General features: G+C 52.9%; 3 long non-coding RNA genes across 3 annotated transcripts; 2 read left to right on the top strand and 1 right to left on the bottom strand.

Annotated features, from left to right (window-relative positions):
- LOC118167004 lies at positions 1-26126 on the bottom strand. Its single transcript, XR_004750868.1, has 3 exons — positions 26115-26126; positions 8610-8620; positions 1-131 (listed from the first exon to the last, which is right to left on the bottom strand). It is a non-coding gene; the product is annotated as an uncharacterized LOC118167004 (long non-coding RNA).
- LOC118167002 lies at positions 190-2873 on the top strand. The gene is made up of 2 exons (XR_004750866.1): positions 190-361; positions 469-2873. It is a non-coding gene; the product is annotated as an uncharacterized LOC118167002 (long non-coding RNA).
- On the top strand, positions 6427-9224 carry LOC118167003. The gene is made up of 2 exons (XR_004750867.1): positions 6427-7076; positions 8210-9224. It is a non-coding gene; the product is annotated as an uncharacterized LOC118167003 (long non-coding RNA).
- Positions 26127-27409: the final 1283 nt, after the last annotated feature.

Genomic DNA, 27409 nt, shown 5'->3' with positions numbered 1-27409 from the left:
AGCCACCAAGGTACTGCAGTGCCTCCAGGACCTGGCTTCAGGTGCCAACAATAATGCTTTTGGAGAGGTGGGTAGTGCAGAATGAGGTGATGAAGCTGGACCTGATGTAACTTCTCACCTGGTGGGGTTACCTTTTTGTTGGACCTGATGTAGCCCCACCAGGTGAGAAGTTTCCTTTTGGTGTGATGTGTTTGGAGGTGCTGAGAGGAAACGCAGCACGAGCTTGGTTTTTCAGTTCAGGATAAAAGGATAGGAAAAGCCCTTCAGAAAGGTGAAGCAACCTGCTTGTTCAACAGGGTGAAGCTTGGGTCATGTCCTCCTGGAACAAAAGCCTTGGAAAGAGACATTAGGATCCAAGCAGGTGGGTCTGGTTGCCCATGTTTCTGTTAAGGCAGGTCTCTTCCTAACCTTCCAAGGAAGGACTGTTGATCCAAGTCCTAAAAAGCAATAGATGGCTTAATATTCCAGGGAATGTGAGTGCTGGTTCAAGGTCCGATTCCCAGCAGTGAGTGGAAGTGGCAGTGCTCACCATAACATCCTTCTCACAACAATAAAGGTCGGATTTGGGGCTGTGAAACCAGGAACGCTCAGAGCTGAAGACTGCCCACAAGTTGCCCCGAGGGCGCTGCTGGGTGCAGGTGTCAGGGAAATGCAGGATGTTGTGTGTATGCCTGGCAAGTCAGTCCCGTCCCAAGGAAAGGGGCGTGCTTGGTCTGGAACAAAGTCAAGGGCTGCTTGCCCTGTCTGCATCACCTCTCGAAGCTTGGCTGTGCACTTCTGACCTCCTGGGATGTCCTTACCCCTGGCTTGAGCAAGATTCTGTGTTGAGACCGAGATCCTGGTGTACAACGCAAACTGAGTGGAGTTTGTGGCTGCCTTTTGGTGATGTCGGGAGGAAAAAGAGGAAGCACAAGGTCTGGTAAGAGGGTAAAAGGGGGGATGTGGTGCCAAAGAGCTGGAGGCCGCAGTGGTGTGCGGCCTGAAGTGGCAAAGGAGAGCTTGAACACCTTCAATGAGTAGGGTCGGGGGGTTGTCCTTGGTCCTCCATCTTAACAGTGAAGGGAATTGGTGGTGAAAGCAATGCTGGAGTGACAGAACAAGCAGCCTGTATTGCTTTTGGAATAAAGCAGAATGTTCTCTGCAGGAGCCTGAGTGTGATTCTGGGGATAGTTTGTACCAGAGGCTCCTCTCCCTGATTTCAGGTTTTATGGATGCAATTGGTCTGCCCTTGGTGGCATCCTCCAGCCCTCTAAACCCCAGGTCTCACTCTTAGAGTCCCCACAGCAGCACATGCTGTTCTGCAGCACCTTAGCTCTGTCCAAATTCTTCATGGACGTCATTTCAGCAACAAAAAGAGTGAAACCATAAGAAAATGTGCTGTCTCCTGGCCTCGGGAAAGCCACAGGAGGAGCAGAGCCAGCCCTGGGTGGTGGGGTGGGGATGTGCACAAGGTGGTGTAGCAGGGAAGATGTGAGCTGCTCTGCACCGCTGGGTCCCGGGTGGATTGCCTTCAGCAGAATAGATGTGGGTGCTGGGAAGGGGGGAAAAAATCAAGGGAGAAAGGTGGGAGGACAGAAATGGGGTGTGAAGAAGATTTAGAGGGGCTTGAGGGAAGCAGGTGAGGAATGACACTCTCCATCCTCTCCTTTCCAGCACACAGGAGAAGACAAGGTGAGAAAGCAATGCAAGTGGAGGGAGGGGGCGATGCTTGTGAGTCACCTGCCTCTGAGACCTCTGTGAGAAGATGCTGGAAAGGGAAGGGGAAGAGTAAAAAGCAGCAAAAGCTGTGCCTTTGCACCCTGGGAGGGGAAGGAAAGCCCCTTGCATTCAGAGAAGCACAAGTATTGAGCCAGCTGGGTGCCGGAACAAAACGCCTGGTTTCCCACTGCTTCCAGTGGCTGTAACGTGGCCATGCTTGTTGGCAGCGAGTCCCCGTCTGTTTGTGAGTGGTGTGAAAAAGCACTTCCCTTTGTTTGTTTTAAGCCTGCTGCCAGGCTATCTCTGCACCTTGCAGTTCCTGCGGAGGGGGAAGGCGGGCGGCTGCTCCCCGGCCCCATTCCCTGCCGCCCGGAGGCACAAAAGCCGATGGGAACTGGCCACGGCTGCGGGAAGTTGTTGCATTGTGGCTGTGACAAAGGCTGGTCGCTGCCGTGCCTTGAGCTGCTGCAGCTCTGGCTTCTCCCAGGTGCTGCTTTTGGTCTCCATCGCTTGGGAAATTCGTCGTGATGAGCTGGGCGCTTGGTTTTTGGGCGCTTGGTTTTGGCTGCTTGGTTGTGCGCTTGCTGCTGGCTGTCCCCGCTTCTCCTCCTGGTTGTGAAGAGGCCGGGTTTGGGAAGCAGAGCAAAGTTCCCACCAGAAACACAGCCCGGTGATAAAGCACAACCCGTACAAACACCTGGCAAGCTTCCCTGGCCTGGCTTCACACCTAGAATAAACCAAACCATCTTCCTTCCTGCACCGGCAGCCCCCGAGGAGCCTCTCGCTCCTGCCACACACGCTTTCTGTTCTTTCCAGGAGAAAACGGGCTTCCTCTGGAAAGTTCACACGGTGAAAGCTTTTTATTTCAGACTCACCCCCTTGACCGTGATTCCGGCTGAGAGCTGGGAACAGGGAAGGCCGGTCCCCTCCTGCTCTGACTTCAGGCACGTTCTGCGCATCTGCCACTAATCAGGGCTCCACAGTGAAAAACCATGGGGGAAAAAAAAACCTCACAAACAGCTCGGGGATAGGATAAATGTTCTCCCAGTGATGGATTTCTTTGGCTTTCTGCAGCGTGGTGCTTGGAGGTGGGAGTGACAAGGTCCTCCTGTCTGCTGCTGCCCTTTTTGCGAGCTTGCTGCCTGCAGAGAGGTGCAGCAGCGCTCCTACGCCAAGATGGGGTCCTTGAGTTTAGTTTACTTTCAAAGCATGATCTTTAGGAGAGGATGGGATTTGTGATGAGGGATTCATCTAGGTTGCCTCACGCAGCTCTGAGGCAATAATGCAGTGCTGTGCATGCCTGTGGAGGAAAATTGCATTGCCTGCAAGACGATCGGGTGCCCAATGTCCACCTATCTTCCTCTGGTTTCTCTTGATGATACCCGTCCCACCCAAACCCTTCTTGGCAAGAGCACAGCCACCAGGAACAAGGTGCGTGTCCTGCCCTGCCTTGCTGCATCCCTGGCTTTCTACGCGGGGCGGGGCGCCCAACTGGTCTCTGTTGGCTGAAGCTCCCTTCCCGTGCCTTGGGTAAGTGTTTTTTTTAATTTATTTTTTAGTGCATTTTCAAATCATAGAAGCATTTAGGCTGGAACAGACCTCTAAGAGGTCAAGTCCAACCTAGCACTGCCAGATCTACCACTAAACCACGTCCCTAAGCACCATGGCCACATGTCTTTTAAGTGCCATCCACTTTGTGTGGACGGAGGGGTTTTCAATGCGTCCGAGTGAGAGCAAAGCAGCCCTTTAGTTCTCCAGCATGAAATCTGGTGATTTCCGAAAATGCTCTCAAAAACCTTTCCAGGTGGCAAGCCCTTTGTCAGCTCAGTGAGGCAGGAGGAGGAAAGCACGGCTAATTCAATGGATTTTTTTTTTTTTTGGTGTGTATACAAGTATGTACTTGGAAAAGAAGCCTCCCATTGTATTACCTCGGAAGAGGGAGAGCTCCACGTGCCTCCAGGAGCGCCGGGGCAGTGGGAGGCTCAGCATCCTGCTGCTTCACAGCATTTCCACATCCCTGGGTGAAAGTTGACACGAGGCTGCCAGCTGACGTTATCAAGGAGGAGGAGGTGGGTTTTTTCTTTTTATGAAGTCTTCCTCCCAAAAGTCCCGGTGACACAAGATCTTTGTTTTGGAGTTACATTAAGAGCTGCTCTAGTCTCCCTACTGGTGATGGGGGAGATTGCCAGGAGGGGAGCAGCGATTTCACAGCAAACCCCTTTTAGAGTTGCTCTCCTGTCCGCAAAAGAAAACAACGAGGGGGAATACCATAGTTTGTCACTGTCAAATCTCGCTTCATTCCAGAACAATGTACTCCTCTTCTCCTTAGCTAGTAGCTGAAGTGATTAACTTATTGTTGGTGGTTTATGGCACCTCTCGAGCTACTGCCAGGGTTGTTGGGCTGACATCACCAGATGGTTCCACTCCAGAGCCAGCAGATAAGCGATGCTGACTTGTTGCTGCTGTTTCGGGCAGGCTTTGCTGAAACATCAACGGGGTGAAGTGCAGCTAGGACGAGATCCAGGAACAAGCAGGGGCTGGGTGTGCTCGCCCATGCCTTCCCCTTCCCGCGGTGCTCTCCAAGCACTGGTATGGAGAGGGAACTTGTGCTTCATGGTGCAAAGCTCCGCCAGAACAGCTTCCAGAGGAAGAAAAAGATAAAGAAGCCAGTAGCTGCATGCTGCAGGTGAGATCAGTCGCACCCAGCAGCTGACAGGCCTCAGGCTACGAGGGAGCATCTTAAGATTGGCTCCTCCTTGCACCTCCTGGCTGCAGCTGTGGAGTACCAAAGAGGTGGCGTTGCTTTTCCTTCACCTCCCTGATTCTGCTCCTCTGGGTCTTCTGCCCCATCCACAACTATGAAGCCTTCCTGTAGGCAGGTCCCTGGTGGTTTTGCCCTTGCTGCAGGCATTCTTCCTATCCTGTTCAGTGTCCTCTGTAGAAATCTTCCTCCCTGGAGCTAGAACACCCTCTGAAGCAAGCCTTCTGTCACTGCGGTGCCCGCAGCTGCCAGAGCCACCTGCCTTTGCCATGCGAATCCTTCTGGTTATAAAATGGATGGGGCCAGGTTTGGCAGACCTGGATGGGCAGGGGCTCTTTGAGCTGCAGAGCAAATGTTCATCTGTCTGGGGTGCCAGCGGAGGAATTTGGGGTCTATCTTCACAGCCTGTTTGCTGGGCTGGCCAGAAGGACAGCAAGCAGGAGGAGGTGGCTCTGCAGAGGGGGTGCACCCTCCTTCCCTCCTGGGGCTGCGCTCCTTGTGCAGCACAACTACACATCTCCTGCTGGTGTTTCATCAGCTCAGCAAGTAGTTCTGGCTTCCAGCTGCTTGGGGATGAAACCAACATCCTGGCAGAAATTTCCTCCAGCTGGAGAGTCCCCAGGGGCCCTCATGGTGTGCGTGCAGACAGGTCTGTTGTCTCCTTACTCGTCTTCTGCTTTCCTCTCACCCAAACTGATGTGGCTTCATATGCGGCCCAAAATATAGCCCGTGGCCACCAGCTGGGAATTAAATGGGCCCTGAGGATGGCTGCTGATGCCCTCAGGACCTCTGTTGGACCTCCTCAGGACCCTCAAATCATTGGGGCCTATGCCCAGGTGTTATCCCTCTGCTCTGAGACACGTGCATGAGGCTGGTAGGTACAACACAGGGCATGCAGGACCTGGTGGCAGCTGCAGAGGCTCGGGGAGATGGATCCAGGTCATGTTGGTACATCATTTCTCCACTGCCCCACAGCTGGGGCTTTGCTGCCCTGCTCCCACCGCTCTGCCCGGCCGCGGTGGCATGGCACGGCTCTAAAACAGGCCGCATGCTATTTTCCTTTCAGGGCGGACACCCTATCAAAAGAACACTTCTGAGATAAGCTGTGCTGCCAGTCACCACTTCAAACAGCCCAACGTTATCGGGTCCAGCCCAGCCGCAGGTGGGAGAGGAGCTGAACATGGCCACGGCAGGTGGGTGAAGTGAGGTGGTGGCCCCCCGTGTTGCTGGAGGGTGGGCACCCCTGCAGCTCCCCCTCACCAGCAGGACTGCCAGGTGGCTGGAGACATCGCTGAGAGTCCCTGCAGACAAACTAAGGACTGAGCTGAGCAGCTTGCCTCACCCCCTGCCTCCCCTTCTGGCTCTCTGCCCCAGCTGGGGCCTCCTGGCCTCACCTTGCTCACTTCTAAACACACCTCGCACCCCGCCACAGCAGCTTCATTCTCAAGGATGGGATGCACGCTTCTGCATGCTGATTTTCTGTGCAACCACAGGCTTCTCTGAGCCAACGCGTGCCTCAGTTTCCCCAGGTGTGAATTGTAGGTGGAGGCTGTTTCACCCCTCCGCATCTCCTGCTGTGTCACATACACTGATAAATGTGCTGCGGGGCTTGGCTCTCGTGGGGAATAGTGGTGGCTGTAGGTTTATCACTGCTGTGGCAGGTGATAGCTCCTCCTGCAACAGGCACAGGTTACGTTGTCACCCGGGGCGACTTCTCACCGTGCCTGAGCCCAGGGAAGTGAGCCTAGGGAGAGCAGGGATGCATCAGCGAGGGAGATGCCAGATGCTCTTCTTGCTCTTGGGGATGCAGTAAAAAAGTTTGTTTGGTCTTGGCATTTTTTTTACTTAATTTTTATTCTTTAAAAGGAAATGACAGAAAAGAAACCTGGCTAGTGAAGTAAGAGCCTCCCAAGTCAGTGCAAAGCTTATTGACACGGACAGCGGGGCTCAGGCCATGCCAGCAGCCAAAGGCTCTTGGTGATGCCCTAGCACCTGCCTGGCCCCTGTGTTGGCTCTCCCACAGGTGTGTGGGATATAGGCAGCTTTTAAAGATGTTTAAGATATCCTATAGTGTGTTATACATCCACAGGTACCCTGTGGGCAGGCAGCTGACCCCTGAATCCCAAAGGCAGCGCTCTGCCATAAAACTGCTGGGCTGAACTCCTCAGCTGCTGCTGGTGGCCTCGCGTCTCTGGAAATGGTGCTTTGGGTCAGGTCGGATGAAGCAGCAGCAGAGGGAGCTGGTCGGCCGGTGGATGCTTGAAAAGCAGCGCTTAAAGATGTTCTCATTTTGCTGAGCACTTCGGGGCTGAGCAGGATTTGTGCCCTGCTGCTGTGTGCTGGGTTGGGCGTGCCCTTGCCTGGAGCTGCTGAGCCTCGCATGGGGACATGGAGGGGAAAAGTCTGACTCAGGAGGTGTTCTTATTTCTGTCTGGTACAGCTCTGCAGGGCTGGGTGAAGTTTCAGCTCTCCTGAGAGGTTGTATCCTCCAGGAAAAGGTGCTCAGATCTGCTGGATTTCCCAGAAAGGGGCATTTTGGCTGCTCAAGGAGAGGGCTGCTTCAGCTCCTCTAGATCTGGCTGGGTTTTCTTCATTCAAAAAAACATTCCGGCTTAAGGTGCTTCTCTCCTTTACAAGCAAAATCTTTTCAGGATTATCACCCTCCTTCTCAGAAAGCCGATGTTGGCGGTAGTCTTAATTTCACATCAATGAAATTTGCTTTGATTTTTTTTTTAAATTTTATTTTTATTCCAGGGTTTTAATTTCCTCGTTTTAAATTTCAGGGCAGAAGGATGGTTCCACAGCTTAGGAAGATGTCTGTGGCTCATGGAAAAAAAAAAAAAAAAAAAAAAAAAATTCAGTCCCCTGATTCTGCTATAAATTTGGGTGATCTCAGTAAATTTTAATACATTAATCAATGATAGTCTCTTGAGGTTTATGCCCTTTGAATGAATAGCCACTCAGGCAAGGGGCTTCAGGTACTTAAGGATGTGGGTCTACATCTGGCCTTGTTTTCTCTTTGCTTGTTATCACTGCCCATAGCTGTGAAAAGAGGATAACTGCTTGTCCAGGGAGGAGACCTGTCATTTGGCAAGGAGGCCCCCAGGATGGATTTTGCTTTGGGGAGACAACTTATGCAAGCCCATGCTGAGCTTCCTGCATGTCTCCCTTTGCAATTCCTGCACTTTCATCAGAGAGGGCTTCTCATCTGCTTAAACTCGATTCCCTTTCTGGGGTTTTGACAGGGAAAGCAGATCGATTCCTTGTGAACCTGCTCCCTAAAGGACAGGTGTGATTTGCTGCCCTGGGGCGGCTTTCGGTGCTGGAAGCTGCATCACCCTCTTCTCCTCTCCCCGTTCCCCCCGTGAGCTCATTAGGTCGTGCCGCAGGCAGAGATCCATCACAGGATATAACTGCTGGGGATGCTGCCTTAAGTGTCTCCTTCAGACGATGATGAGACTCGAGTGCTTCTCCTAATGCAGTCACAATTCAAAGTTACTGGTGTGCTCTTAACTAATAAACTTGCAATTGCAGACCAGAATAGAAAGCTGTGTAATCACGGGAAATTGCTTTCTGATGGGTGAAAATGCACGAGGCTCGGGTTGAGATTTAATTCCCTTCCCCCTTCTCTATCTCTCCTAAGTCAGAAAGCTGCTGGGAATTGGGGGATTTTGCATGGCAGGGGCTGCGAGGAGGGGAGAGGGAGGCAGGAGCATCCCCCCCTTGCTATAACGATGTCTCTTCTCGCAGCACTCAGCATTCAAATGGGATTTGACACTGGTTTTCCTTGCAAATTGTGGCTCTAGGGCAGATGGGAATGAGATCTCTCCGATGCACTGTGAAAGCTGCTATGCTCTGGGCTTCATCCAGCATGTCTCTAAGCCTTCCCTGGCGGTGCCAAGTCCCTGGTCCCCTGGAAAGGTTGGGCATCAGCATCCTGAGGAGAGGTGTGCGTGGGGTCCCTCTCCTTTCACCCGCATTTTCTGATGCATCTGTTCTTCATCAGGGTATACGTGAGCTCCAGAGAGAGCTGGGAGAGCCTGAGCCTTCTCAGAGACCTCCGTGCCTTTGGGAACATCTCCCTGTATGCCTTTCTAGGGTCACACAGCCGACGTGAGGTACTGCAGGGAGCGAGGAGCCAGTGCAGCACGACATCAAGTCCTCTCTAAGGGGACTTGAGAGCAAGGAGCACGGTGGGGTCACCTCCGTCCCCGGCACGGAGCGGAAGGCTCTGTCCTGGTGTCAACCCCAGTGACTGCAGAGCGAGGGCCAGAACGTTCCCTGGGCTGGAGCCGAGCCTTGCTGAGGTCAGATATCCAGGGGTAGGAATAATAATGTGTCCCCAAGGATGTCTGATAGACCAATGGCTGTGTGTCCCTAATGCCCGGCCGCACAAAGCACGTTGATGCAGCACAAGTGCAGCAACACAGGTGCCAAGCTCTTGCAATTCATGTGCTCGTAGCTCCAGAAAAGCCACATCTTAGCTCCACGCTTCCCCCTGTGAGGGCTGGCCTTAATTGGGATCTCCATGTTCATTCTGAATTATTCATAAATAAGGGTTCTTTCATACACACCGATTTTGCTTATCCTGCTTTGTATCTGGCGTCTTGCATCTCAGGCTGGCTCTGCTAATTAATTGGCACCTATGAGATTACGAGGCAAAAAAATCCCTCCAAGTCTTTCTGAGAGCTTTGTATCTGAATTCACAGACTGAGGTCTGAGCTTCTGCCTACTATTAATATTCATTAAATAATATTTATCCTTATCCTCCTCCTTTTTGCTCTCCTCTTTCCTTCGTGCTGCATTACCTCAAGATGAGGCCACCACATCAGTGTCACTCAGAGCCTTCCTGGAGTTCCCAGAACAAGCTTTACAGCCAGAATAAGTCACTATATATATGTCAAAAAACCTGATATACTTCAACAGAAGAAATAAAGGTGATCTCCCCATCGGTGTCTGGCTGAGGGGGAGGAATGCAAAGTACTGGGAATGAGCTCAGAGGTGGCTCAGCCCCAAATGCTCACTGACCCTGGGTGTTTCCATGCCAGGATGGCCACCTTGGGGGGTCAGCTTATGGCCAGTACTTTAGGGATGTAGAAGACATTGCATGGCTGAGGACAGCCCCTCTTTCATGCATGTCTACTGTCAGATGGTGGTGGCACAGCACCTGTGGATGTGGCTCCCTGTGGCGCTGCCCTCCTGACCAGACAAATTTTGATGGCACAGGAGTGTTTCCCTCATGTCATGATTCCTTCCAAGGCAGAGTGAGTTACAGCTACGGAGCCTGGAGATCTCTGGTCTGTGGGAAACTGCAGCCAGGCCCGAGGAGGAGCTGATGAGGAGGCAGATGAAGGCCAGGCTGAGCTAGGAGGAATGCACATTTCCCACCAGGCCTGCCGGGATGCTTGGGGGGAATTGAAGAGGACGCAGGAGCTGTGGGATGATGTGGTTGTGAGGGCAGAGGTCTTGGACAAGGGGGAGATCTCCAGCGGCTGCAGCTCTTTCTGTGCTCCTGACTCTTTTTCTCCCTGTGTTTGGGCTGGAAAAAAGCCTTCAGTGCAGGAGGACCCCAAGCTGAGAGGCTGGGCCAGGGCAGAGACCTTGTCCTGGGGCCATTCCCATAGCAATGGTGTCCTGCCTGGGACAGCGTTGGTTCTCGGAGGGGCTGAGTAGAAATTTTGGGCTCTCTGGGCCTCAAAGACGAACCACAGCCCCCAGCCTCGCCTGGCTGGGGCCTCTCTGCAGAGCTAAAGAGTAAACAGGGCCATGAAACCAGCACAAACGAGCACAGAGATCAGAATCCAGGCCTCCCTGCTGCTTCTGGCCTGACAGGGAGTCACAACAAACCCATTTTCTCAGCCGCCTTTGAAAGGGAAACCCACACAGGCTTTCTGCCATTCAGCCCAAACACAGGCCCCTTCTCATCCCGGGGCCGGTCGGGCCGTGCCAAGAGCAGTGAGGCCGCTGCTTGTAGGTGGGAGGAAACCGCAGCGGCCGAGCACAGCGTTTTCCAGGGCAAGTCCCATCCCGCTCATCCCTTTTTTTTCCAGGGGTGAATGGGTAAAAGTGGATGGGAGGACAGCCCGGAGTCTGCTGAGCTTCCTCCTCTAGTTCCCATTAGTGTTTGGGCTCCTGTATAAAAGTGGAAGCCAAGCTTTTCATTAGCCCCAAGTGGCTGCATCCTCATGTGGCTCTAACGAGAGCAAGGCCAGCACAGAAAATTTATATCTGAACCATCCCACGGTGACCACCATGGGATCGGGGCAGAAGCTGGTCTGGGAGCTCCCCCCAGCTGTGGGTGCTGACTTGTTCTCCAAGGAGCACGGCTGCTTTGGGCCAGGGACCTCTCAGTGGGATGTCACCTGGGGACATCACCACATCCTGGGCTGTGGTGGCTCCTTGGTTCAGTGCTCCAAGGCCTGGTGAAGCTTGTGGTCTGCCTTACAGCCTTGGGTCAGATTAGAAATAGGGCCCAGCAGCTGAAGGAAAGGGATTGTATGTGTCGCCTGCCTTCTCTTTTCTGCTCAGGAAGAGAGGCTTTTTGCCCTCCTCCACATTTTGTGGCAACCTTCAGGAAGTCCTGTATGCACCTCCATGAATCCTTTGATTTTTAGCCCAGAGAACATCATGAGAAAGAGCTCGTCCACATGGGTGAGTCAAGGAGAAAGCACCAGGCTGTGATCCGTGCTCCTCCTCGTGCTTCTTATGTGTCGGACCAGAGGTTACAACACTCACTTCACCTTCCCCAAAGCCTGTGATGATGTTCTCAGAGGCATGCTTGCATGTCAAGATGCTATTACCATCACCCACAGCTCCGTTTCTCCCAGCTCTGTGGCTTTTCCCCTCTGTTCTCCACTACAAAGCTGCTCAGAGCCCACAGCCTTCAGTACCTTCCCCTCTCCATTGCCCTGGCTCATCAGGAGGAAAGTCCCTTGGAAAACCACTCCTGCCCTCTGAACATGTTCCCGTTTGATCTGCTGCCTTTTACAGGCTTCACCACTTACGGCACTGCTCATTATGTTGGCTAATTGGTGCCAGTGCTGCTTACGTGGGATTTTAGGTCCCCTCTTAGCCAGCAACACAGGGATTCAGATCGCAGGGATCGTACCAGGAGGGCTGGCGATGCCAGGAAATTCCTTGCATTTTCTGGGGCAATCTGTTACCCTGTGCCTCCTTGCTGGAAGGGGCTCTGACACTGCTTTTGTTTGTTGCGGCTGCCACAAAACAGAGCTGTTATCGTTCCTCTCCTCCGTGGGTGAAGCTTGTTATTGTGGAAAGGGGGCTGGCGTTTTCAGAAACTTGCTGAATGGGCATCTTGGGTGCCAGTGTCCAGGGCAAGCACAGCCCAAGCTTTTTGGGCGCTCTGATGCTTGCAGAGGCACTCAGGCAATTACCAGAAGGTAATTCATCTCACCACGGGCAGGCACTTTCTGTAGGGGTCAATACCTCTTCAGGCTCCCTTGGTTAAATCTCCATGAACTGTAACAGGAACTTGGGCAACTTTGGCTAGATCTGGTTGCCTCAATATAGATATTTCAGACCTTTTGGGAGCTGTGGCACCGTGTCCAGGACAGCTGCAGGCTGGCACAGGACTCACAGGAGACCCATGGCTTTCTGTTGAGGTGGGTAGGACACCCAAGGAGGTCCCCAGTGGAAAACAGGACCTATTCCGGGTAGACACCTGGTGCTAGCGGGGTTTTGATCTGTGAACTGAGCCCCACTCCTGCTCACTCAGAAAGACACTGACCCCTCCAAGCCCTTAAAGAGAGGATGCATTTCACGGGGCATCACCAGCACATCCCCTGCCCATGGTACAGGGGACGCATCCATGCTGCCATTGCCCTGCAGATGATCTCCCAGCTCGTTCCCAAGCTGGATCCCTTTGGCAACCTGTGCTGTCCTGGGAGATGCCCACGCATGAATGCAATTTTGGCTCCCTGTGGTGCAACAAGTGAAGGATGTCAGGCAGCATCCTAGGTGTGGGATGAGTTCCTGCGTGATGTGGTGCTGGAGGCAGTGGCTGTGAGCATCCCAAAGCAGCGTGTGAGATGGAAGCAGCCCAGAAGCTGCCCTGTGTCCCAAGACCTTTATTCACCCCCTCTCCAGGTGAGCTTTCTGGTAGCTACATCTCCAGTACTTCTACCAGAGTAGAGATTTGGCACCTGCCGTGGTAGGGACACGCTCCCAACACAAAATCTTTGGAAGTGATGCAGTGGAAGGACCAGCATTGCCACGTGCCTGTCTTGTAGGGTGTGTGCGTGCAGGGCAGCGATCGATGCACCCTCCATGCTGGCGGTGGGGAAGGCTCGTTTCATTTGGGTTCCCTTTAGCAGCCGGGGTAAACCTGGCTGTTATCAGGGATAATGAATGTTGCTAAGCAACACGTGATCCCAAATCGGCTCCATCAACACTGTGGGTTAATGAAGGAAAAGACAAAAGGCTTGTGAGCAGGGATGCAAGCAGGGGAAATAAGCCCCTGGTGAGGAGGTGGAGAACAGCACCAGCCCCAGCCACCCTGGGGACAAGCCTGTCCCTGTCCCCATGCCCACTGGGGAGCAGAGGGAGCCCTGGGATGGCCGTGCTGAGGTCCCCAGGGATGCTCTGCTCTGGGAGCTGCCAGCCCCTGCCCTCCTGGCTGGCTGGAGCTCTGCTGTTATCATTTCTGGTGCTAAAAGCCAGAGGCACCAACGTCACTGTGGAGCTAGCTGATATCCAGAGGGGTTTTCCCGGGGAAGAATAACACAGGAACTGGCCTCTCCTGCTTTTTCCACTCCCCTCGGATAAGAAAGCTGCCCCTCCTTGTTGTCCTAAGCTCACAGCAGATGCAGGATGAGCACAAGGGGTCACACACGTGTCCCTGGGCTCCTTCACAAGCCCAAATTTTTTCTTGCCCTGCCCTGCCGGTATCTCTTCAAGCTCCTGGCTGATGTCCTTGAGACCTTGCCATCGGCCTGTCTCATCACAACAGAGATTCCACCGAGCTCATCGACTCCTTCCCATGCAGATGTTAGGCAGGAGGGAGTGAGGTTTGAGCCTCTCCATCCCCACCCTGCTGCTGACCCCCTTTCTCCAAGCCCTTCCTGCTCAGACACCTTCACTCCTGGGCTGTCCCATCACACACATGCATGTGGCCGGGGCCAGACGAGGCCAAGCCAAACCCCGTGGCCCTGATGGTTTTAGCCAAGAGGAGCAAAGCGGGCACCAGCTCAGCCATGGGGGCTGTCCCCAGAGCCATGGAGGTGCCAGGAACTCTCACACTGGAATAAAGAACAGAAGGGAATATCACAATGCTCCGTGTTCTGGCCCAGCCCTGCCATGGAGACAGCATCCCTGGCCCAGAGGTTCTGGAGCAGAGAGAGGTCCAGAGAAGGGCAGCGAGGCAGGCAAAAGCATGGAGTGATATTCCCCTAAGGAACAGCTGGGTGAGCACGTGTTGGCTTCCAAGAGATGGCTGTGGGAAGACAGAAGGGTGGTTTAGAAAGTCATGAGTTGTCTTGGGAGGGTGTGTGTGGGGGGAGGGCACAATTTTAATGGTGAGCTCTTGCACTCTGAGCCAACGCAGTGTCACTGCAAATGCAGGATGAGATTTTCCCCAGTGGTTTCTTTGTGCCTGGGTTAACCTCTTACCCGTGTCTGCATCAAGGGGAGTTTCTGTGGGATGAGTGGTGGCCACTAGAGGGTGGCCATGCCCCAACTGGCCTTGGGGACAGTGCCCTCCTCGGGGCAGCTCTCCTCCCTGGGGACCTCCTCGGGGTAAAAAGGAAAAAATGTGGGAGTCCAGGAGGTCAGGTAGTTGTCTAGGCAGGGGCAAGAGTAACGTCCCAGCTGTGTGCCCTACACCAGTCTCCTGATTCTCTCAAGGGGGTTGTAAAAATGCAACAATCAGCAGCCCCAGGCTAGGGCACTGTATGGGCTGTCCCTGGGGGGACCAAATCAGCTCTGCCCTTGGTGCCTCACCCTGCAGGTGGCCGCAGGCCCCCCCAGCACCCCCCAGCTCTCCCACTGCGGATATCTGGTGATAAAGCCAGTTTCCTCGTTCGTCCTTCCCCCGTTTTGGCTCTGCATGTGAGCTCGCTGTTCTCTTCCAAGGAGACTTTGGCACACAGCACATTTCTTCCTTCCCCTCCAGCAGCCCCCTTCCTGCCCCGGCACTGCCACGGCCAGACCTGTCCCCGGTCCGTCACCCCGTGCCCCCTCCTACTTTGGCTCTCCCTTTGCTTTAACCTCCCACCGGCTTCTGGTTCTCCTCCTCCTCGCAGCCCAAACACAATTTTAATCTTTCCCATCTGAAACAACTCTCCTTTGGCTCCGGTTTCCTCTCCGGCTCGGTCCGATTGCCACTTCTGTGCGCGCGCTGTGCCAAGCCCCGGATCGTGCCTTCGCTAAAACCTTGGCTGGGGTCTGACAAGTCCTCGTGGATTTTGGGTTGTGCCCAGCACAGCTAATCGCTTCCTCCTGTGCTGTCCTCGTGCCTTTTCTCCGAGCCTGAGGACAGCCCTGTGTCTGCTGACACGGTGAATTTGTCCCTCCTTGCTTCTGCCAGACCTGGGTGTTGTGCTCTGCCTGAAAATATTGCTGGTGCTCCCTGTGCTGTGCCCTTCCCGCTGCTCAGGGGAGAGCTTTGCCATGCCTGCGTTGGGGTTTGAGTGAGCCTGGGTTATGGACTCTAATTTCAGCATCTCTTTCGCTGGAGCTGTGATCCCAGCAGAAACGTGCCTGGTTCCCTGGGGCGCCGGAGGCAGGCAGAGCTGCCTGAGGGTGCAGGCAGGCAGAGGCATATATGCAGGGCAGGGAGGCTGTTCTGGCAGCCAACACCAGCTGCCCACAGCCAGGACCTGCTGGAGGTTTTGTACTTCAGCCTGAGCCTCTTCAAGGCTCAGCTGTGCTCATCAGAAGGGCTGACCGTGTTCGCATGCCGCCAGCGCATCGCAGTCCTGTTCTCTGACCAGCCCTCTGGGCGCTCTGACCACAACAAAGAAGCAGGGACAGGCATGAAACTCTCCCACCAGCTCGGGAAGGTTGTGATTTCTGTGCTCAGAGGCAGAAAATGCTCAGCAAATCCTCTTACACTTCCCACCGGCCGTGGGCTGGGATCAAAAGGAGCCTGATCTGCTCGGCAGCGCTTCCATGCCCTCCTACCTCAGCTGTCAGAGCTTCCTCGTGTGCTAGTGTTTGTAGGGCGACCCTGAGCAGGTTCCTCTCTCTGCTGACCTTGCAGACACCAGCAGGCACGGGTGTTTGCCTGCGATTTGCTCGTGTGAGATTTGCTTTGCCCTGCTCCATTGCTTCCTCAGCAGCTTGGGAGCTGGGAACGGTTCACCCAGCATCTGGGGGTAGCACAGGTGGAAAGGGGGAGAGGGGAGAGGTTCTCGGAGGGTACTGATGGTCCCTGCATGCCTTTATCAGCACCCTGGACCTTTGTCACCATGGAGGATCTCACACATGTCCTCAGGGAAGGGATCTCAGCTGCTCCTGGTCTCCTTTAGGGAGCTTGCTTGCTTCGGAAGGAAGGTGAAGTTGGAAAAGACTCAGGTGAGGACACCAGGATGCTCAAAAAACTCTTTGGTGGCCACCTGTCACTTAGTAGATGAGGACCCGTCAGGACGGAAGGGAGACATCTGAGAACAGCAGAGGAAAATAAATCACTCAGTGCTATGGGAAGGGTGGGCAGGGAGAGTATGTCCACCACCTCTGCCTGCACAAGAATGACAGGGCAGCAGCTGAAACCAGCAAAACTCAAAACAAACAAGAGGAGGTGGTTCTCCCAAGGTATAATTAAGCTGTGGAATTCCATGCAACAGGATGTTGCAGACGTTGAAAATCTACGGCGGTTTGTAAGGCAATTAGATAAATTCATGGAAGAAAAATTCACTCTGGGTAATTAAGTATGAAAACACTCTCCATGGCACAGGAAGTCTGGAAGCCACAGATTGTTGGAAGCTGAGTGGGCCTTTTGGGGCAGTACTGCTGTATTTTGACTCTCCTCTAGATATCCACTCCTGGCCATGGCCAAAACCGAAGCACCAGGATGAAGGAGCTTGGTGGCTGTTCCTACAGTCTCACGTTTTTCTAGCTAAATACTGGGGGGTGGGTTAGGGCCACCGACACTTCTTAGGTCCCAGGACTTGTGAAGATGCTGTGGTGGTATACTGTGGGAGTTTCACCTCTCTGTTGGTGGATATGTTGTTAATGCTTGAAATGGAAAGGAGCTGCTCTCGTCAGCATCCAGGTTCCCCAGGGATGTTTTTTAGGGGATATTTTTTGCGGGATTTTTTTACCTGGTCTCCAAATGCAGCTCTTAAGACGAGTCAAAAAACTGCCTATCCTCCAGAGCCAAGTAGATGCAATACTCTTTGAATTTATTTCTCCCCCATCTGAAGCAAAGCTTCAGTGAACATGCAGGTGGCTCCATCACGATGAACACCCAGCTCTGTCGCATTATCGGCCCACCAGACTCTTGCCTCTTTACGGGGTGACTGCTCCAGGGGCTGAAAGCTATATGGGAATCTGTGGGGATGGAAATCGCCACCCTCATTTCAGGACATGACCAAAGCTAGCTGGGCTGTTAGATGTGCCATGTGTGATCCACGTTAACCCAGCCCACGTTAACCCACATTAACATTGGCTTCCCTGTCTGGCTTCCCTCCGCAGGCTATGGTGGACGTTTCCTGCCAGAAGGAACCGAAGACAAGCAGAAGCCTGCAGCTGGCTGACAAGTGGCCTGCCCAGAGCCCAAAGTGAGAGGTGATTTTTTCCATCGAGGTAAGGCACGAGGATGGCTGGTTGTCCTCGCGACAGCTCCTGCAGGTTTGCGGTTGGAGGGTCTGAGGGCTGCAGGTGAGGGTGCAAAAGACGAACTGAGATTTGGAGGGGAAGAAGTTTTCTCAGTCCTTGGTGTCCACACCCCAGGCAATGTCATCCCACTGAGCCTTGGTGTTGTCTGTGAGCATCATCACAGAAGCTGTAGCTGGACAGTGTTGGAGGTTGTCCCCAGAGGCCAGTCCCAAGCATCCCACTGGGACCCCCCAGCTTCAGATCAATGGGGACTCCTGCCCCTTGGGCTGACATCAAAACACCTCCATTCAGCTCTTACCTTCACTTTTCCCTTCCCAACAACTAAAAGTGATCATTTCTACCCAAAACTCTTTCACTGCACAGGTCAGAAACACCTGCACGTTCCCGACTCATTAACCTTTGATGCAGGGTTGTGTGGGAGATGCTCGCTGCAAACGAGGCATCAATTAGCCTGTTACAAGCTAAACGACATCACTGGGATTCAGAGGTGTGAAGGCTATAGGCCGCATATTGAGCTATCTAAAACCAGCTGGAAATTTGGAAGAGCTGCAGACTGCAGCACACAGGGCTGCAGGTAGTGTACGACAAAGCTGAGCTCCCAGCAGCTAAGCAGGAGGGCTGACCCCAGGTGCAGAGCTGTGGGTTTTTAAGTACCCAAGTACCAGTTTCACTAAGTAGCATGAAATACTCTTAGGTTGGAGGTTTGTCTGCTTTGGCAGGAGAGGGGGACACCATGAGCTGACCGTTTGGAGTCCAGGATCCAACGCTGCTCATAGCTTGGCTTCTCTTTAGCATGGATAAGGTGTCCTGCCAGCCTGAGCTGGGTCAGTGCATTCCCTTATAATGAGTTTAACCCTCCCTTGAGTTCACTCTCTATAAGCCATGCCACATGCTCAATGCCCATGCAGGGCGTTTTGGGTCGAATGACTGAAAAAATCCCACTTCCTCTGGTGGGGCCCCATTTTCTCATCAGGTATTGAGATAAGTAGGTGGATTGACAACAGTGGTCTTTGTGGGGTGGGAAGGACTCTCACATATTCTGAAAATATGGTCCAAAGGCTGGCGTGGTTTGCAGTTCTCTGCTAAACTGAAAATCCGTGCTGTGCTTTGGTGCCTGAGTGAGATCTGAACTTGTTGGGTGCGTGCATGAGTTGGGCCTGGGTTGACAAAAAGTTGGCTTCCCACAACTTCAGCTGAACTGAGGTGGAGCTGAAGGAAAAGTAATGCGTTGTAAGATGGTCATTGCCTCTTGTTTTCTTTCAAAAGACTGAGAAAGATTGTTTCCATGTCTTAACCACAGGCCAGACCATTCCCCCAGCCCTGCAGGGCTCTGCCAAGGCAGCCGGTGCTATCTGGCCTGTTGCAGCCACTTGCATTTTCATCAGAAGCTTGATAAACGTCTCAGGGCAAAAGGACATAACCTTGCTTCATTTAATGACACCTTCCAGGAGAAGCCTCCTGGGGACAGTCCCACACTACGTGACTGCTCTCTTGTCCCCGGCTCTGCTGCAGGGAGGGGATGGGTCTGTCGGGCTGCCTTTTCTGCTCCTCGCTGACCATCTCTGGGGGCGTTCAGCCTCCTCAGCTGCTGGTCCAGCTAGCCAAAGTCACTCCAAACATGGGGCAGTCACTCCTGACCTTTCCAGCTTTTCCCTGAACCTTTGTGCTCGAGCTTCTCTGATATAAAACTTAACCATTCCTACTACAGAAGGCAGCAGGAAGGTTTCACCAACAGATAGCCATGAATGTGAATTTTGGGAGATAGGCTTCATTTTGGTAGGTACTACTTTGTACTTCAGTGCAGAGACATTCCATTGGGATTAATTTCCCTTACTTTTGTCTGTATGAAAGTCAAGTATTGAATCTAAACGTTGCCCAGACTCCTTCAGAGGCCAGTTCCCCAACCAAAAAGAGGATGGAAAGGACCATTACTGCAGGAATACGCTTTGCTGTGCTTGAGCTTTTGCTGGGCCAGCTCCTCTCTGCCCAAAGCTGCTGCAGACTGAGAGCAACACTTCCCTGCTCCAGCCATGGGCTGCATGGAGAAGGTCTTCCTTGCAGTGTGTGTTTCAGCCACAGCTGGCTGAAAATTGGTCTGGGTTTGTCCGTGAAGAGATGGAGGAGGAGGAAGAAGGCTTTTCTCCTTCAGCCCCCTCACCCCTGGGACTGCTGCCTGGGCCTCCATCTCCAGCTGCTGAGCCCAAGCAGCAGCCAAAGGTCACAGTCTCAGCCCTCAAATGCCTCAAAAGAAGAAGTGCTGTACATGCTGAAACTGTCTTCTTGACAAAAATAATAAAAAAAGCAAGACAGACACCACAGCTGGTGTTTAAATAGTCTGACCTCGAGTAACATAGGTCCACCAGCTCTAAGTGCAAGATAAATGCTGTGTTTAGGACTAGGGAGGTGACTGCAGAAGGGAAGGGTTTTCCAGAAGAGGCGAGGGCAGACCCCTGGCTGCACAGACCAGGTGTATCTCCATGCCACGTGGTGTTACGACCAGTGGTGGTGTGTAGGTGCCCTGCAGAACATCTACGTGCCCCATGTGTGCATTGCAGGACCCCTGGGACACCACGCCAGTGAGTCGTGACACAGGCCTTACAAGGTCTTTGAACTTAAAAAAGGAGTCCATTTTGTGCGTAAAGGCATCAGGGGACACAGAGGAGACTCAGAGGAAGCCCTGTTCAGAGTGGGCAAGGTCAGTCTGTTCCAGATGGGTATTTCTGAGGGGTGTAGACAAGAGCCCCCAGCATCTAGCCTGGATACCACAGACCGCTTCCTGGAGAGGGTAACTTTGGCAGCAGGGAGGTAGTTCAAGTTAATTAGATCATTTGTAGCTTGCTCAAAGGCCGTGAAGGATTTACTTCACCTTTTGTAATGAAAAGTCTGCGGCCTTGTTTCACAGAGCAAAACCAAAGGTCTAAGCCCTTGAGAAAGTACCTTGGCTCAACAAACGTGACTGGCCACGTGGATAACTGACCCAAAGAGAGGGTGAAACAGGGTAATTGACTGCTCTGGCTTGGTTTTGGTTTGGGGTTTCTGTGTGTTGGGAGCAGTGGGAGCACTGACATTTGCCAGTGGGAGAATGGGAAGGGTCCCTGACTCCTTCTCCAGGGACCAGCCCCAACTGCCACCACTTTTTGGCTTAGAGGTGGGCATAGATGTGGATATCAAAGTGCAGCTGGCCATGAGTCTCCTGGATAAAACAAAACAAAACAAAACAAGGCAAGACAAAACAAAACAAACAACCTACATAAGAAGGCAAGGGGACCCTAGTGGACAGCAAACAGAAGACTGACCAGCAGCGTGCTCTTGCAGTACTAAACCACAAATAATGCCACATCAGCAAGGGAGCAGGCTGAGGGAAGTGATTATTTCCTTCTGCTCAGCACTTGTGAGACACATCCAGCTCCTGGGCCCCATTTTGGTCTCTCCTGTACATAAGAGGCATGGATGTTCTGGACTAGGCCTGGTGGAGGCCTTGGAGGTGGTTGAGGAGTACGGGAGGTACAAGGACAGGCAGATAGGGTGTTGTCTGCAGAGGGGTAGGGCGACTCGTTATCTTCTTGCTGTTGACAAATAGGTAATGGAAAGGTGTAGAGAAGATAGAGGAGATATGTCTTGGAGGTGGACAGTGGAAGGACAACATGCAATGGGCTCAAGTTGCAACATGGGAGATTACATGTGAGGAGTTCTGCCTCACAAGGGTGGACAAACAAGGCACAGGGGGCTGGAGAGGTGGTGGCATCTCCATCCTTGGAGATATTTGGAACTCAGGTGGAGAAGGCCCTGAGCACCCTGAGCTAAGTAACCCCGCTGTGGGCAAGGAGCTGGACCAGAGACCCCCAGAGGCACCTTCCAACCTGAAATGCTCAGTGATTATAAGGCACATGCATATATGTGTATGTAGATGGTGTATGTAGGCAGACACCTCGGGGTGATTTGTATGTGATCTGAGACACCTCCTGCAGTTATCCTTAATTCAGGGTGTGAGGGAATGAGTAGTTATGGCTCCTGGGACAGCATCCCAAAGAGAAGAGAGAAATTCTCTTCTTGTCTCGCTGCTCCCTTAATGCTCCTTTACAGTTTTGCATTATTCCCTTGTTTTGACTAACCTAAAATCTGAAATGCTGTCGTGTCCCTCCTGGGCCCCTTGAATTGGGTCGCCAGCCTATTCAAGCACGAGTTCCTATCTGGCGCTGTGGCTTGGGGATTTGGAGCAGGACGGTGCGAGGGAGGTGACTGCAGTCACTCTCGGCTCCTCCATCCCCTGCAGCAGCAGCAGGAGGAGAAGTAAGCCTGGCTTTTCTGGACTCCAGCTCCACTCCCGTGTCTCATCTCCAAGCCTTTCATCTCCCGAGGGAAGGCACCAACTCTGTCTTATAGGAATCAAATTTCCTTTCTTCCTTTGCTGCCAAGAAGCCCTGAGCCTGCTCTGATTGCAAGGCAACGCGCAACACCCCAAGAAGGATCCTCTGCATTTTAATCTGCCAACTTGACAACCTCCTCCCATCGGCACCAAATGCTCTTCCAAGACCATGAAATCCTCCGCCACCTTCCACATCAGGGTAGAGATGTCTGATTATTTATTTATTTATTTATTTGTGTGTGCGGGGAGCCAGGACCCTTCCTCCCCTGGAAAATGCTGGTCTCTGGGGAGTCACCAATGGATCAGCTGGATCTGTCTGCCTGCTGGCTCCTGGGGTTATCAGACATAATTAGGTGTCCGTCCGTAACTGCCCTGTTTGTTTTGTCAATATGCATGGCTCAGCTTCTTGGTGGAGTTTGTGGTCACAGCACTGCAGGCTGGTGCTGCTGAGCGTGTTCCCCTATGTGGGGAAGCGATAAATGTAAGAAAACTGGTGAGCTGAGCCTGCAGACTTCTCAGGAATTTCACTGTTATGATATCACCTATAAAGTCACGAAGGACTTCTGTGAGAACAACCTTTCTTTTTCTGCCTTGATTACCACATCTGTCAACGCCTGCAACAAATGAGGTGAGGATCTGCAGAGGAAAAATGCTTTTGTTCTGCACCACAGGGCTACCGGGGCCAACACACGGTGCAGGAATTCTGCAGGAGAGGAAGAACCTGTGCATCGACCACCTTAAGGGCGCTATTTCCAGGCTTCAACCAGCTGATGGCTGTGAGTCAAGGTCCCCTCACCAGCACTTCATCTCTATCCATGAAACTGTTGGCCAGACTTGCTAATTCTTGGCCTGGAGACCAGGGAAAAGTAGATTTCTCCTATAGATTAGCAGTGTAGCTTGGTGGGACCTAATCTCGTGGCCAGGCACGGCCAGCAGATGAGTTTGAAGGGTTCTGGGCTGCCACAGTGCGAACGTTGTCAGCACTAGAAATTCCTGGGAAATGCCACATTTCATCCGTGTCCTCACTGGCTACAGAAATATGTATTTCCCCTTCCAAATGGAAATCTCATAACATGTTCATCTGAGGCTGTGCCAAATCCAACTGCTTCCAGACTTGTATGTGGACCCCAGGACCCAGCAGTGCTGACTGAAGAGCTGTGATTGTTGCAAATTTTAGAGCTGCTATCCCAAGGCGATGAGAGCTCTGCTGGTTTCAATGGTGGCTGCGGGGATTTCTAGGGGTGAAACAAGGAGCAATGACCTCGGGCAACCCAACTGGATTTAGGTCTTCTGAGGCCGTTCAGCTTGATGGGTCCATGGGCTGCCTGGCTGATGGGACAGTGAAGTTCCCCAAAAGAGAGTCCAACATCCCAGAGATAACATGAGCTGGGATTGCGCCTGTAATGAGCTGTCCAGAGCCACGAAGTGCCAAGCTTATCCCGATACATGACCAGGATCTATCAGAAAATAATTTGGAGAAGTTTTGAGCTCATTGAGTCCTCCGGCTGGATAACCTGGGGACCTGACTGCAAATCCACAAGCCTGGCTCCCTGGAGGTATGGACGAGTGGGTTTGTAAGGAGCACATCACAGCATCACACAAACTGGTGGTGGAAATTTGTCTTGTCTCGTGGAAATATCTCCCTGCCCGGGCTCCATCAGAGGTTCACTGAATGCAATGCCTTGTCCGTGAAACGCTCGGTGTTCCACGCGACTGCACCTTCTGATGGGAGAAAAATGTTGCTCTGGAAAATTCCCAAGCAGCTTGCCTGGCCCTGCGTGGTGTGAAGCAGGCCTGGGAGCAGGGCGATGCTGAGAAAGGCGGCTGCGTCACGCCGTCTGTCCCATCTCCTGGGTGTAACCTCGCCCCAGACCTGACTAACCTGTCGCTCTTGGCTGCAGGCGCTGGCTTTCTGCCCCTGCTCTCGTCTCCTTGTTCTCTCCTGAGCTTGCTCCCAAGGCTCTCTGCCATGGGGATAGCTGTACCTCAGTCTCCTAAGGAAGCACACCTTCTGTGGACACCCTATGGGCTTCACCACACATTTGGAAGAGACAAGTGGTTTCATCTTGTCCTTCCCTACTTCCACTTCTCTTGAGGCATTTGACCAACTTCCATCAGATTTCATGGTAGGAGAGTCATGAAGATAAAGATTTTTCAAATGCGCAGTCACCTTGTAGCAGAGTCCAAGCACAAGGCACAGATCCATGTGAAGTCATTGGGTTTTTATTGCTTCTGCTGCATTTTGAACTATTTATTCTTGCTCCCCTCCTGCTTCTGTCCTGGCAGGGTGAGTCTTAGGAGGGTAAGGAGGCCCACAGCCTCCAGCCATGGCTGGTAGAAGGATGCTGCAGAGTTTTTTTTGCACCCTGTGTGGTGTCCTTAGTAGCCGAGTCAAGCAGGGTCCCTTCTCTTTCTCTGGGGACGTTGCTCAGAGGAGAAGAGCCCTGGTGACAACTGCCACGTAAGCTGACCTGCAGGTTTAGCATTGGCCTCCCAGACCCAGTGTGGTTCTGGAGCATTACAAAAAGAGAATTCATGTTGATGAAGCCAGCCAGAAGCCTCCACTGCGCAAACAGCAAACTTTCCTGCTTGAAAATTCGTGCTGCCTGCGCTCCTCGAGGGACGGCAGTGAGGCACCAGGAGCAATTGCTCACACACTCCAAGTCGTAAATGAGTCCTTCCCCCTTCTCTTCCCCAAAAACATGGCATTTGGCTGAAGTTCTACATTTATCTGCCTCCTCAGCATAAGGCACCAGGCTGGAGGACTGGAAAATTCAAGGGAGTCTTGTGTGCATGGGGTGTCACGAAACCTGGGTTTCTCCTCTAATTGTGTAACTGCAAGGCTGAGCTTCAGGAGGGACGCTGAAGATCAGGAGGCTCCTGATGACAAGGTGTGAGCTGGCAATGCCCCCTGTCCTAAAAACATCTCAGGTGGATAAAAGGCACCAGCACAGAAATGATGTGTTCTGGCATCTGGTAAAAAAAAATGACTTCTGAATTGAATTCCGGCATCCTGGTTGTAAAGTGGCCATGGTTACCCCCACAAGTAAGGGTCCTGTGTTGTCTGCAGCTGCCCAGGAGGCCTGGGGCAAGCTCCAGGACTCCCCTCCTACAGGAATACCATTATTTTGGGGTGGGATACATGAGGTGGCTCCGCTCTGCCGGGGTGTGGGGGCTGAGCTCTGCTCTCAGCTGTAGCCCTGTAGTGGTGCAGCAAGGAGCATTTTCAACCCTGTGCGGGCAGACACGGGTGTCTTCAGGAAATATCTCAGCGCCTTTCACTGCTGGAGGCAGCAGACTCCAGCCCCATGGGGCCGTGGCTTTCCTTGGCCTGTTTGTTTTGCTCCGCAGCTCCATGTCGGATGCTGCGCCAGGCAGATTGTTCTGCCCTCCGAGACCACTTTTTTTTGGAGACGCGGCACATCTGCTCCTCGTGCTCCTGGTTTTGAATGGGAGTCCCCTGCCCAGCTGCCAAAATCTTCAGCTTCCTGCCAGTGCCAGGCTTTCATAACCTCTTGGAAGCGGGGAAGGTGACGATGTACAGCGTGCCTGCTGCACCAGGCAGGGGTCAGGGTGCCGTGCACCCGCTCCAGGCGTGCGGCTGCGGTGCAGAGCCAACACAGAGTCTGAGCTGGTCCCTTGGACGAGCTGGGTGAGACCCAGATGGGGCTGGGACTGTCTGGGGACAAGTGAGGATGCTGGACATCTGGGCTGACCTGGAAAAAGGATTTCCAGAGAGGAACTGAGTGTGCAAGGCACTGATGGGCTCTTTGCAATGGCCCAGCCTTGTCCTGGAGAACACAACGCGGGGATCGGCGCTGCCTGAAGATGAAACCAGTCAAAGCAGAGCGAGGAGAGGTGAAAGGAAGAGCCATAAAGGACAAGGGCAGCCCATGAAGGACAGCGTGATTAAGGCCTGATCCAGCTGATAAACGGCGCCTCTGGGAGTGACCAGCACCAAGCCCAGGTGCCAGTGGCACTTGACCACCGAGAACTCAGTTTCTTGTCCAGTTGGTTTGACTGGACAGGGAGGGCCAGTGGTGGAGGGAAGGCAATAGGGTGCATCCCTGACCCACGTCCGAAGCAGAATGGAGACCTCTATCTGATTAGAAGCGCTTTAATTACAAAAAGGGTGAAGGGCTGCCCAGCTCAGTGTTACCCAGCCGGTCAGTGGGGTTGCAGCAGTGCTCGCCACGGGACGGACACCGGGTGAGGGATGGGGACTTACCCCTGCTTGGGGCTAACGGAGAGGAGCCCACCAAAGAGGGCAATTGTGGAGCAGCAGAGACCAAGAAGGGCAGTGAGTTCTGCTCTGGGGCTGCCAGAGCTCGCCAAGGCCACCTGGCATGGTTTAGACCCTTCCACTTGCTGCTAGCGAGGACCTCGGGGACCTCGCTTTGTCCCGTGTCACCAACCAGCTGCAGGGCTCTGCTGGTCATGTGGGACGAAGCCTGGCTAGGAGCCTGGAGCTACTTTGCCATGATTCAGGAGCACTCTCTGATGTGTGGGATTGACTAAAAACCCAGCATGTGTTTCAAATTACTTGCGTAAGGCAAGGAGAGGGTTTGGCACCTGGTCGCGTCCCAAACTCGCAGCTCGATCCTGTGAAATAAGGGATTATTGGCACCCATGGAGGTGTGCCAGCAGATCGGCCACCGAGGTTGTCAAGGGGTCTCCATGTCAGGTGCCCCATTCCATCGGGATCCCAGGGGAAAAAAAAACCCACAGAAGTCCTCCGACTTCCCAACACACAGAAGGAGCAGACTGAAAGGGCTTTCTCAGAGGCCTTCCAGCCTCCTAACTCTTAGCCATATATATATATAAATGGAAAAGTAGCGATTAGCCATATATATATATAAAAATGGAAAAAAAACTTCCTGTGCAGGCAATTGATCCGATGTTTCTTGGTGAGCCGGGATAATTAGCTCATCGTAGCTATACGCTGCGAAGCGCTCTTGCTATTACAAATAAAGGTCAAACACAAGACACTTCCTGCTACTTTTGCTGACACGTGGCTGCCATTTAATGATTCATAATCTCTACACACGGCTTGGCAAACAGAGGGGGATTTTTTTTTTTTATAGGCACTGTTTTCCACTTGTGCAAGCACAACAAAGGTTTTAAAGGGACCTGCTCCCACCCCCGGGCACCAGCAGCTGGAGGTAGCTCGGACACGCAGGGGTGCCGTCTGCAGGGTGAACCACGCACCGGAGGGGCTCGTCCTCCTTGTAGGAGGCTGAAAAAAAGTTGAAAGTTACGCCTATTTATGCTTTTTTATACGGTTTTGCTTCTGCGTATCGCATTGCCTCGTGAAACTGGACGGGCGCTGATAGCGCCGAGCGGCAGCGGGGGAAGGCAGGCGCTGGGAGATAAGAAAACCTGGTGGTGTTTGTATGGGCTTGGGGTGGTCCTCTGCTCCTCAGGATGGGCTTTGGCTGTGAGGTGAGTTTAATTACACCACCTGGGTGGTCCTAGGAAAAAAATGGACGTGGGCTTTCTGTTCCGGGGTTTGCTCAGCACCTCGGGAGCAGGGATCCCACGGTAGCCCTTAGGCACAGCAGCAGTAGGGAAAGGTGAAAAGGACCCTTTGCTTTTAGGAAAACAGCTGGGCTTAACGTCCTTGTAACATCAAACAGTCACTTTTATTTCCAAAAATTTAGGTTGAAGTTGAGTAGGATCACAGTTATTTGAGACAACTTTTCTTCTTTTGTGTGGAAAGTATTGGCAGGACTCAGACACGTGGAACACCGGGACACTGCGAGCTGCTGGAGATTTGGGTATTTGGCCCG

Source organism: Oxyura jamaicensis, chromosome 4, assembly GCF_011077185.1.
Source record: "Oxyura jamaicensis isolate SHBP4307 breed ruddy duck chromosome 4, BPBGC_Ojam_1.0, whole genome shotgun sequence".
In the NCBI taxonomy this organism is placed as follows: Eukaryota; Metazoa; Chordata; class Aves; order Anseriformes; family Anatidae; genus Oxyura; species Oxyura jamaicensis.
The sequence above is the reverse complement of the archived record's forward strand: the minus strand, read 5'-3'. Positions and strand labels throughout refer to the sequence as shown.